The 9,626-nt window shown below is 48.9% G+C and overlaps 1 long non-coding RNA gene across 1 annotated transcript in view; it reads left to right on the forward strand.

Moving 5' to 3' along the window:
• LOC139279404 (uncharacterized) overlaps window positions 1-9,224 on the forward strand; it is an 11,525-nt gene extending 2,301 nt beyond the window's left edge. Inside the window, exons 2-3 of the long non-coding RNA XR_011596466.1 lie at window positions 8,298-8,702; window positions 9,162-9,224. This is a non-coding gene — a long non-coding RNA (uncharacterized lncRNA). The remainder of the gene's footprint in view (window positions 1-8,297; window positions 8,703-9,161) is intronic.
• Window positions 9,225-9,626: the final 402 nt, after the last annotated feature.

Raw genomic sequence — 9,626 nt, forward strand, 5'->3', positions numbered from 1 at the left:
GGGGAGAGCGAGAGACTGGGGGGGGAGGGGGAGAGAGAGACTGGGGAGGGGGAGAGCGAGAGACTGGGGGGGGAGGGGAGAGAGAGAGAGCGAGAGACTGGGGGGGGAGGGGAGAGAGAGAGAGAGAGAGAGAGAGACTGGGGGGGGGGGGGAAGAGAGAGAGACTGGGGGGGGGGGGGAGAGGGAGAGACTGGGGGGGGGGGGGGGAGAGGGAGAGACTGGGGGGGGGGGGGAGAGGGAGAGACTGGGGGGGGGGGAGAGGGAGAGACTGGGGGGGGGGGGGGGGGGAGAGGGAGAGACTGGAGGGGAGGAGGAGAGGGAGAGACTGGAGGGGAGGAGAGAGAGACTGGGAGGGGAGTGGTGTGGGGGGAAGGAGAGAGACAAAAGCAAAATACTGCGGATGCTGGAATCTGAAATAATGACAGAAAATGCTGGAAATCTCAGCGGGTCAGGCAGCCTCTGTGGAGCGAGAAACAATGTTAACATTTCAGGTCGATGATCCTTCGTCAGGGAGAGAGAGAGAGAGAGAGAGAGAGGCTGGGGGTGGGGGAGCGGGGAGAGACATGGGTAGGGGGTGATCGGAGGGGAGAGACGGAACTCAGGGAAGATGGATCATGTTCTTCCAACCCCCTTTACGCCCACGCCTGATTTCTCGGAAAGCTCAGGGCGTGTGGTTCAAGGGACATTGTTGGAGTGGATGAGATCCAGAAGTCACGTCAGTGTCACTATTCACTTGATACCCAATAAACCTCCACACACAATGTCTCATCTGTGGTGGGGGGCGGGGAGCGGCGGGGGAATAAGGTCATGCACTTGCGCTGGGGTAAGGGACTTCAGCTGGGGGAGGAAGCACTTGCGCTGGGGACTTCAGTTGGCAAATGGTGGCTTTTGCTGGATTGTTCGAGATGTGTGCTCTCTGGCTTCTGAAGTCAGAAAGCATCATATTACAATTTTCAAAGTCAATGAGACCTTGGGCTGGGCGGTTCCACTTACACATTCCAGAGAAATTTCAGGGTGTGGCTTATCCTCCCAGGGGACCAATCAGCAATAGGTTATGTGATAATGGAGAGCCAATCAGAAATGGCAGCCATTCAGTTACTACAAATAGTTGGGTCCCTAAAAAAATGCCCTGCTCTGTCTCTTATACACGTTAATTGCTGCTCTTAATCGCTATCCGACTTCCCTCTACAATTTACAGTCACTCTCTGCTTTCACTCTATGCCTGGGCAGCCTAGGGAAACATATTCACCACGCCCTTTGTGAAGCAGTTAAATCTAAACTGTGTAACCTTCCCTTTCCCGAGCCTGAGTCTATGCCCCCAATTACAGTGGAGCCAGCCCCTGGGGCTCTCTCTGTATGTAGATGTCATGTTCAGCTCGTGTGTAGGATTCACTTGCCGTCACTCTACATCTCTGTGTTAAGCACACCGAAGCATGCACACGGTGTATGTACACTGTGCATCAGTGTAGAGCCAGGAGTAATCGCAATTAAAACCAAGAGGACTTAAAGAGCAACACTATCTTCGGAGGGGTATCACCGTCACACCTGTAACCTCTAGCAACGAGGGCTGTGCCTCTGCAAATCATTTGGACCTTCGGTGCAGCATTAATACCAGCTGTAAAAAGCTGACATCAACATAGAGGTGTAGATGTGCAGGAGAGGGGCTGCAGATGGCCGGAAGGAAGGAGGCAGGGGAAGGGTTAAAAACATGCCCACGTGCTATCTCTCACCAGGGAGTTGAGATGTAAGTCGTCCTCCAGGCTGCAGCTCGTGTTATGTACATGATAGCTACCTGACTCAGAGCAAAAAAATATATATATTCCTGCAAAAGACAGGACCCTTTATCTAGTGGTCAGAGTGACGGAGATCCTGCTGTCATGGATGATAATATATCCCCTGCCCCCCCCCTCCTCACCCCTCACCGCCCCCCGCCCCCACACACACACACACACACACACAATGTATTTAGCTGGGAGTGCTCTCGGGCAGAGGAGACTGCAGTATGACCATCAGGAGAGAGCGGGGCTGAGTGATGTCTTGATGCAGAGTCTGTGACAGGTGCAACAGCTCAGCCTTGTAGCAATAACCGTGTTAATATATCCTGCACTCCTGCGATGTGACGTTCAACATGAATTATTGTATCTGTGCCGCGCATTAAACCAGGGTTATAAATTTTTATCTTAAGAAGGGAGAGGAAAAGTAAACAGTGTCGGGCGTTTATGGTTTACACAATCGGCACTCACCAATGGGATCGCTTTCCCCCTGGAATCTGTGCTGGTGAAACTGCTTTAGTTACAATTTTTTTAGGTTAGGTTTTTTTGACGTTCCCTCATGTCTGTGCCAGTTTTCAGCATTTTTCACAGTTTGCCCCCCAAATTTTAATCCCAGCTCGGCGTATCTGGCCACTCCCGAAAAACTTTCTGGTGAGTTAACAGAGAGCAGCGCACATTGAGAGATCGGTGCTGAAAGACACCATTGTCTTTCATCGACGTTTTTGGAGGGAGTCAAGAACACTTTAAATGTCCATAATAAAGCTCAACTTTTTTATACCTTTCAACTGAGTACATGAAAGTTTCTGGGATTTCTGAAGTTTTCAGTTTTCTTTTACTCACACGCCACCACCGAACATCTTCAAACAGGGCTGGAGGGTCGTAGCGTCAGCCGGCAGAATCGGCCCTGCGCCCAGACACGGGGGCTCGGCTGCAAAACAGGGCGGGGGGTGCGGGGGGGTTTGGAGGGAGGTGCCAATCGGAAGGCTGCTGCACTAGGCACAAGACTGCAATGAGTTTGGGGGAGAGCCCAGGCGGCAATATGGAGGGCTCGGCTTGGGGCTCTTCAGAGGCTGGTGAGAGGATTGGAGTGGGAGTTGATCCTGTCAATGGGTGCCGGGTCTGGGCTTGTTCCCTTATTGCAGCAGCTAACTCCAACGTGCCATCCCTCATGCGCCCTGGCACTGTCTCAGTTACCGGTGACATTCCCTCCCTGATGTTCACTGACAGCGCATCAGCTACCCTGACATTCCCTCCCTCATGGTCACTGACATGGTTTCAGCTGACTGAAATATTCCCTCCCTTATGTTCCCGGACATCGTTCCCATTTCTCGTGAGATTGCTGTTACTTCTACCGACAGTCACGCTACCTCATCACCCACCCCACTGATGGTGTCCAGGAGTGATCGGGTAAGGTCAATGCTCTCCGCACTCATTGCCATCATCTGAACCACATCTGTTGGATCCTGCACCTCTGCGCTCACCTTCCCTTCCTTCCCAAGGGTGTGGCCCGCACCCCACGACTGGGACCCGTCGCCTGGGATGGTGAGACCCTGGGTGTGCCTTGCTGCATCCCACTGGGACCCGCAGCCTCGGACGGTGGGAAACCATGGAATGTCCCACCAACACTCAAAGCACTAGTCAGGGAAGGGTCTAGCATCTCAATGGGCAGCACCGGCACTTCGTTCAGAGTGAGTACAAGAGATGGGGCTTCATCCATCCCTGCCCCCTCCACCTCCCCTTCCCCTTCACCCCCATGCTCTTGGTCTGGAAGGTGGGATTGGAAGATGGTCTCCTCTTCAGGCTCGTCCTCGTCTGAATATTCTTCTGCATCGTCAGGGTTGGCCTCAAGTTCTGCAAAATATAAGAACACAGACAAATGGTTAGCAGCAGAGGAGGGGGCAGGATGGGTGGCATGTGTAGACTCACACAGTGCAGGCAGCAGGCTGACCTGAAAGACCACGATGAATTTGCAGGACTTACCCTCTTCCTCCAGTGTGGGCCCAGCTTGTGCAGTGGTGGTTGCTTTTCTCCAGGCAGGACCCATCAAAGCAACAATCCTCTCTTCCAAGGGTGTCAGTGGCTGCAGATTTGCCGAGACGCCTCCTGTTCGAGTTCTTTCTCATTTATTGTATTTTCTTCTGCAAAGATGAAAATGCGACTTTTTAGAGAGGGTGTCTTTCTGCTGGGTGGGACAGATAAGATGGTCACATTTACAATTGCAATTCCATTGAATAAATGAAAATATTACTTACACTAACTACTTGACCAAGGTCCTGCCACTTCTTTTTACACTGGCCTCCAGACCTCGGGGTGGTCACCATTGCACAGTAATCTGCAACTTGGTTCCAGCGTTTCCTCATTTCTTTGGATGGAACTTTTATGTGACCTCTGCTGGTGTCATAGAAACATAGAAAATATGTGCAGGAGTAGGCCATTCGGCCCTTCGAGCCTGCACCACCATTCAATAAGATCATGGCTGATCATTCCCTCAGTACCCCTTTCCTGCTTTCTCTCCATACCCCTTGATCCCCTTAGCCGTAAGGGCAACATCTAACTCCCTCTTGAATATATCCAATGAACTGGCATCAACAACTCGCTGCAGCAGGGAATTCCACAGGTTAACAACTCTTTCTTCTCATCTCAGTCCGAAATGGCCTACCCCTTATCCTTCGACCATGTCCCCTTGTTTTGGACTTCCCCAACATCGGGAACATTCTTCCTGCATCTAACCTGTCCAGTACCGTCAGAATCTTATATGTTTCTATGAGATCTCCTCTCATCCTTCCAAACTACAGTGAATAAAGGCCCAGTTGATCCAGTCTCTTCTCATATGACAGTCCTGCCATCCCTGAAATCAGTCTGGTGAACCTTCACTGTACTCCCTCAATAGCAAGAACGTCCTTCCTCAGATTAGGAGACCAAAACTGAACACAGTATTCCAGGTGAGGCCTTACTAAGGCCCTGAACAACTGCTGTCAGATCTCCCTGTTCCTATACTCAAATCCCCTAGCTATGAAGGCCAACATACCATTTGCCTTCTTCACCACCTGTTGTATCTGCATGCCAACTTTCAGTGACTGATGAACCATGACACCCAGGTCTCGTTGCACCTCCCCTTTTCCTAATCTGCCGCCATTCAGATAATCTGCTTTTGTGTTTTTGCCCCCAAAATGGATAACCTCACATTTATCCACATTATACTGCATCTGCCACGCATTTGCCCACTCACCTAACCTGTCCAAGTCACCCTGCAGCCTCTTAGCGTCCTCCTCACAGCTCACACCACCACCCAGTTTAGTGTCATCTGCAAACTTGGAGATATTACACTCAATTCCTTCATCCAAATCATTGATGTATATTGTAAAGAGCTGGGGTCCCAGCACTGAGCCCTGCGGCACTCCACTAGTCACTGCCTGACATTCTGAAAAGGACCCGTTTATCCCGACTCTCTGCTTCCTCGCTGCCAACCAGTTCTCTATCCACGTCAGTACATTACCCCCAATACCATGCGCTTTGATTTTGCACACTAATCTCTTGTGTGGGACCTTGTCAAAAGCCTTTTGAAAGTCCAAATACACCACATCCACTGGTTCTCCCTTGTCCACTCTGCTAGTTACATCCTCAAAAATTCCAGAAGATTCGTCAAGCATGATTTCTCTTTCATAAATCCATGCTGACTTGGTCCGATCCTGTCACTGCTTTCCAAATGCGCTGCTATTTCATCCTTAATGATTGATTCCAACTTTTTCCCCACTACTGATGTCAGGCTAACCGGTCTATAATTACCCATTTCCTCTCCCTCCTTTTTTAAAAAGTGGTGTTATATTAGCAACCCTCCAGTCCATAGGGACTGATCCAGAGTCGATAGACTGTTGGAAAATGATCACCAATGCATCCACTATTTCTAGGGTCACTTCCTTAAATACTCTGTGATGCCGACTATCAGGCCCTGGGGATTTATCGGCCTTCAATCCCATCAATTTCCCTAACACAATCCAGCTCCTGCCATCTGTTCTCATTCGCAGTAACTAGTTCCTCCACTTCATCCTGTCAGAAAATCTTGGTCCTTGCACCGCGTTGCATCTTGTATTGTAGCTCCGATTTTCCAATGTTCTCACACAGCACTCCTTCTCACGCACACAACTGGCTCTTTAAAAATGGCCGATTGCCAACCCAGAGCTGTACTGCGCATGTGCATCCATTGAAATAACGTAAAAACGTCACTTTTTTTCCCGCACATGCGCAGAAGGTACGACATTCTTTTTTGGCGCAAACAGCAGGCTCCACCCCCCCCGAAACGACTGGATATGTTGCGTGGCACCAAATTTGAATTATAGATCAGGGAAACTGTGGCAAAATATTTCTGGCGCATTTCTGGCCTCGAAATATGTGGCGTAACTCTGGCAATATGTGGGTAATGTTACAGATAATGTACAGACCCAGTGTGGGTAATGTTACAGATAGTGTACAGACCCAGTGTGGGTAATATTACAGATAGTGTACAGACCCAGTGTGGGTAATGTTACAGATAATGTACAGACCCAGTGTGGGTAATGTTACAGATAATGTACAGACCCTGTGTGGGTAATGTTACAGATGGTGTACAGACCCAGTGTGGGAAATGTTACAGATAGTGTACAGACCCAGTGTGGACAATGTTACAGATAATGTACAGGCCCAGTGTGGGTGATGTTACAGATAATGTACAGACCCAGTGTGGGTAATGTTACAGATAATGTACAGATCCGGTGTGGGTAATGTTACAGACAATGTACGGACCCAGTGTGGGTGATGTTACAGATAATTTACAGGCCCAGTGTGTGTGACCCTGTTGATAGTGTACACCTCGCTCTGCACTGCCCTGTCACACACACCTATATGAGGTACAACGTGGGTTGGACATAGCGTAAACCTCCTGCTGCACCTGAGTCTTTTTTTCATTTCCAGCGCCAGCCATCTTCACATCTTCATCACTCCTCTAAATTAGGGAGACATTTTGAGGTAGCATTGTGATGAAGCTTTTTCCTGTGAGTGCCACCATTGTTCTTCATCAGCCCGTTCTTGAACACAAATGGAAAAGAAAGTCTGTCACGGTGTAAAATGGACAGGCGATTCACTGTCGCCAATGTGGCACTATCACCGAAGACCAATTCCCCCCCCCACCCCATGGAGACCGCCCCTGCCCTGGTTAAGAATCTCCAAACAAAGCTGCTGTGATATTGGCACGGGTAGGGTTTCTGTTTTCCTGATTTAGAGTGTGTACACCCCACTTGAGTACTGTACTGAGTCCTGAGAGCCTCAGTACAGGTTGGCAAACCCCAGGCTTATGGACATCCAAGTGTGTGCAAGGCTACAGCTAGCGTTTAACCAGCTACAGCCTTGACATTTTTCAGAACAGAGAACTGGTTCCCACTGCTTGCCCAGCTCGGACCCCCTGTGAGGTAGAGCTGGGTGTTGTCAGTGTATATGTGGAACTGGATGTTGTTTTCAGATAATGTTGCCGAGTAGCAGTATGTAGATGAGAAATAGACGGGGAACATGGATAGATCCTCAGGTGCTTCCAGAGCTAACGATGCAGGAGCAGGAAGAAAAGCCATTGCAGGCGATTCTCTAGCCATGACTGGATGGATGAGAATGGAACCAAGCCAGGGCAATCCCACCCAGCTGGAGGAGAGGCGTTGGAGATGGATGGTATGGTCAACGGTGTCACAAACTGTCGAGAAGGATGCAGAGGGATAATACACCACGGTTAAAGTCACACAGGATGCCATTTGTGAGTTTGACAGGGGCCCTTTTAGCACAGTGGCAGGGGTGGAAACCTGATTGGAGAGGTTCAAACATATAGTTGCGGGTAAGATGGGCGCGGATTTGGGAAGGAACATCACGTTCAAGGACTTTGGAGCGGAATGATAGGTTTGAGAGGGGGCGATAGTTTGCCAGGATCCACGATGGGCTTTTTGAGAAGGGGTGTGGCGATGGCAGATTTGAAAGGAAGGGAGACAAGACCAGAGCAGAGGGAACCGTTTACAATAGCAGCTAATTTGGGGGCCAGGAACAGAAGTTGCATCCACGAGCTGTTTGTCTCGACTAGCAAAGCCGAGATATATGAGCATGGGTTCTCATAGCCAGCCTCCAGCATCTATCCTCAGATTACCTTCATCAGCTGGAAGATGAGCATCCACTTTCAGCAGTATGAAAGGACCTGCACAGAGCAGTTTGCAGAGTGACAGCCACTTTGATGTTCTAAACATTCAAGTCAAGTGCTGCGTACTTGATTTATTTATCACTGGCTGCTTAATCCAGGACTTCACGTGAGCAGCTTTGGCAAAGCAACACGGCTGCCCTGAAGTGGGCTCCGTGGTGCTGAGTGAAGGAGCAATGTACCCGGAGCCCTCCTTCCTGGCAACCACTTGCTATTTTTGCCACAAATGCACGTCGCAGATTGTTCCTGGAAGCCCGTCTGTGCATGCCTAGGAGTTCTGAGCCATGAAGGAGAACTGCTTGAACATGTTTTATGCTCAACAGGCTTACCATGCTGTTCCAAATTTCAGCTCTGCCATCGGTACTCCCCTCAGGTTCACTGTCACCCATCTCTCTCACAAAATCTTCACATGAATCATCCGAAAAGCCTTTTGTGTCAAATGGGCAAAATATTCAAAAACGTGACACTTACATTGAACTTTGATGTCATTGAAGAAAGACAAAAAAAATCAAGATTTCCTTCACCTCCCCCGCACAGTCCTGAAAGATTGTGCCCAGGCTGAAGTTGGCAGGACCCCTCTGGTACGGATATAATCAACAACTGGGAACACCGCCTCTCATATCGAGAAATCAATATCTTAGAGATCTCCTTTTCCAAATGTGCAAAGCCATAATACCACACCTGAGGGCATTCACCACCAACTTCCACTGGTTATCTCCTTCAAGATGGTGAGTAGAGTGCACTAGACCCCGACGTGAGTTTTCCAAAAACACAATGTCATCTACATTGAAGCAGTGCCCCAACACTTCAGAATTACCTGGAACAGACATACTGAAATCCTCCTTTATGATGATATTCAATACACCATTAATGGAGCCATTAACTAGGATGGATCACAGTTTATAAGGGAGTGTAATGGTTATGTTACTGGACTATTAATCCAGAGAATGTGAGAGTAAATCCCATCATTCATCATCTTTGATCTGCTATGTACTGTACATGTACAGCAGCTGACAGAGACACACACATAACCCAAAACATCCCAGACATACATCGATTGTTGCCTTTTAGCTGGTCTGTACTGTCTGTGTACAGGAGCTCATACTAAGACACACTCAAATAATACAGCACCAGACAAGAGGAGATTGTCAGCTTCAATCTAACGTTTCATTTCTTTGCCTCAGCAGAAACTTAATGGAGCTGCTGATTGCCCGAGTGAATGTCATACAACTGCCAAGCCATTCTCTGCACTCAGTATTGTGAAATACTCATAGTTGTGTGAGACCTCCAGAGGCTCGAAGCACAATCAATGCCGTCAGCCTGTACAATGGGCATTCAAAGTCAAGCACATCTTTTAGAAAAAGTGGGCATTTGCAAAGAGTCATTATGTGCCCATTGTGAGCTGCCATCTTTGATCAGCTCTATTTTAACGCTCTGGGTCTGTGTGTGCTGCGATTCAGATTGCAGACAGCTTACGAGTAATGGTTTTGGGACAGAGTGTCGGAGTGGGAATTCATGACTGCTTGGGAATCCACATAAAGGTGAACAAAAGAAGATCAAAGCACAATTAAATCATCCATTAAAACAGAGTCATTGCTGTAAAATATTGTGTCAATCATGTTTGTGTGTTGCTACACACCAGTGTACAGGAG

Source organism: Pristiophorus japonicus, chromosome 14 (genome assembly GCF_044704955.1).
Source record: "Pristiophorus japonicus isolate sPriJap1 chromosome 14, sPriJap1.hap1, whole genome shotgun sequence".
NCBI lineage: Eukaryota > Metazoa > Chordata > Chondrichthyes > Pristiophoridae > Pristiophorus > Pristiophorus japonicus.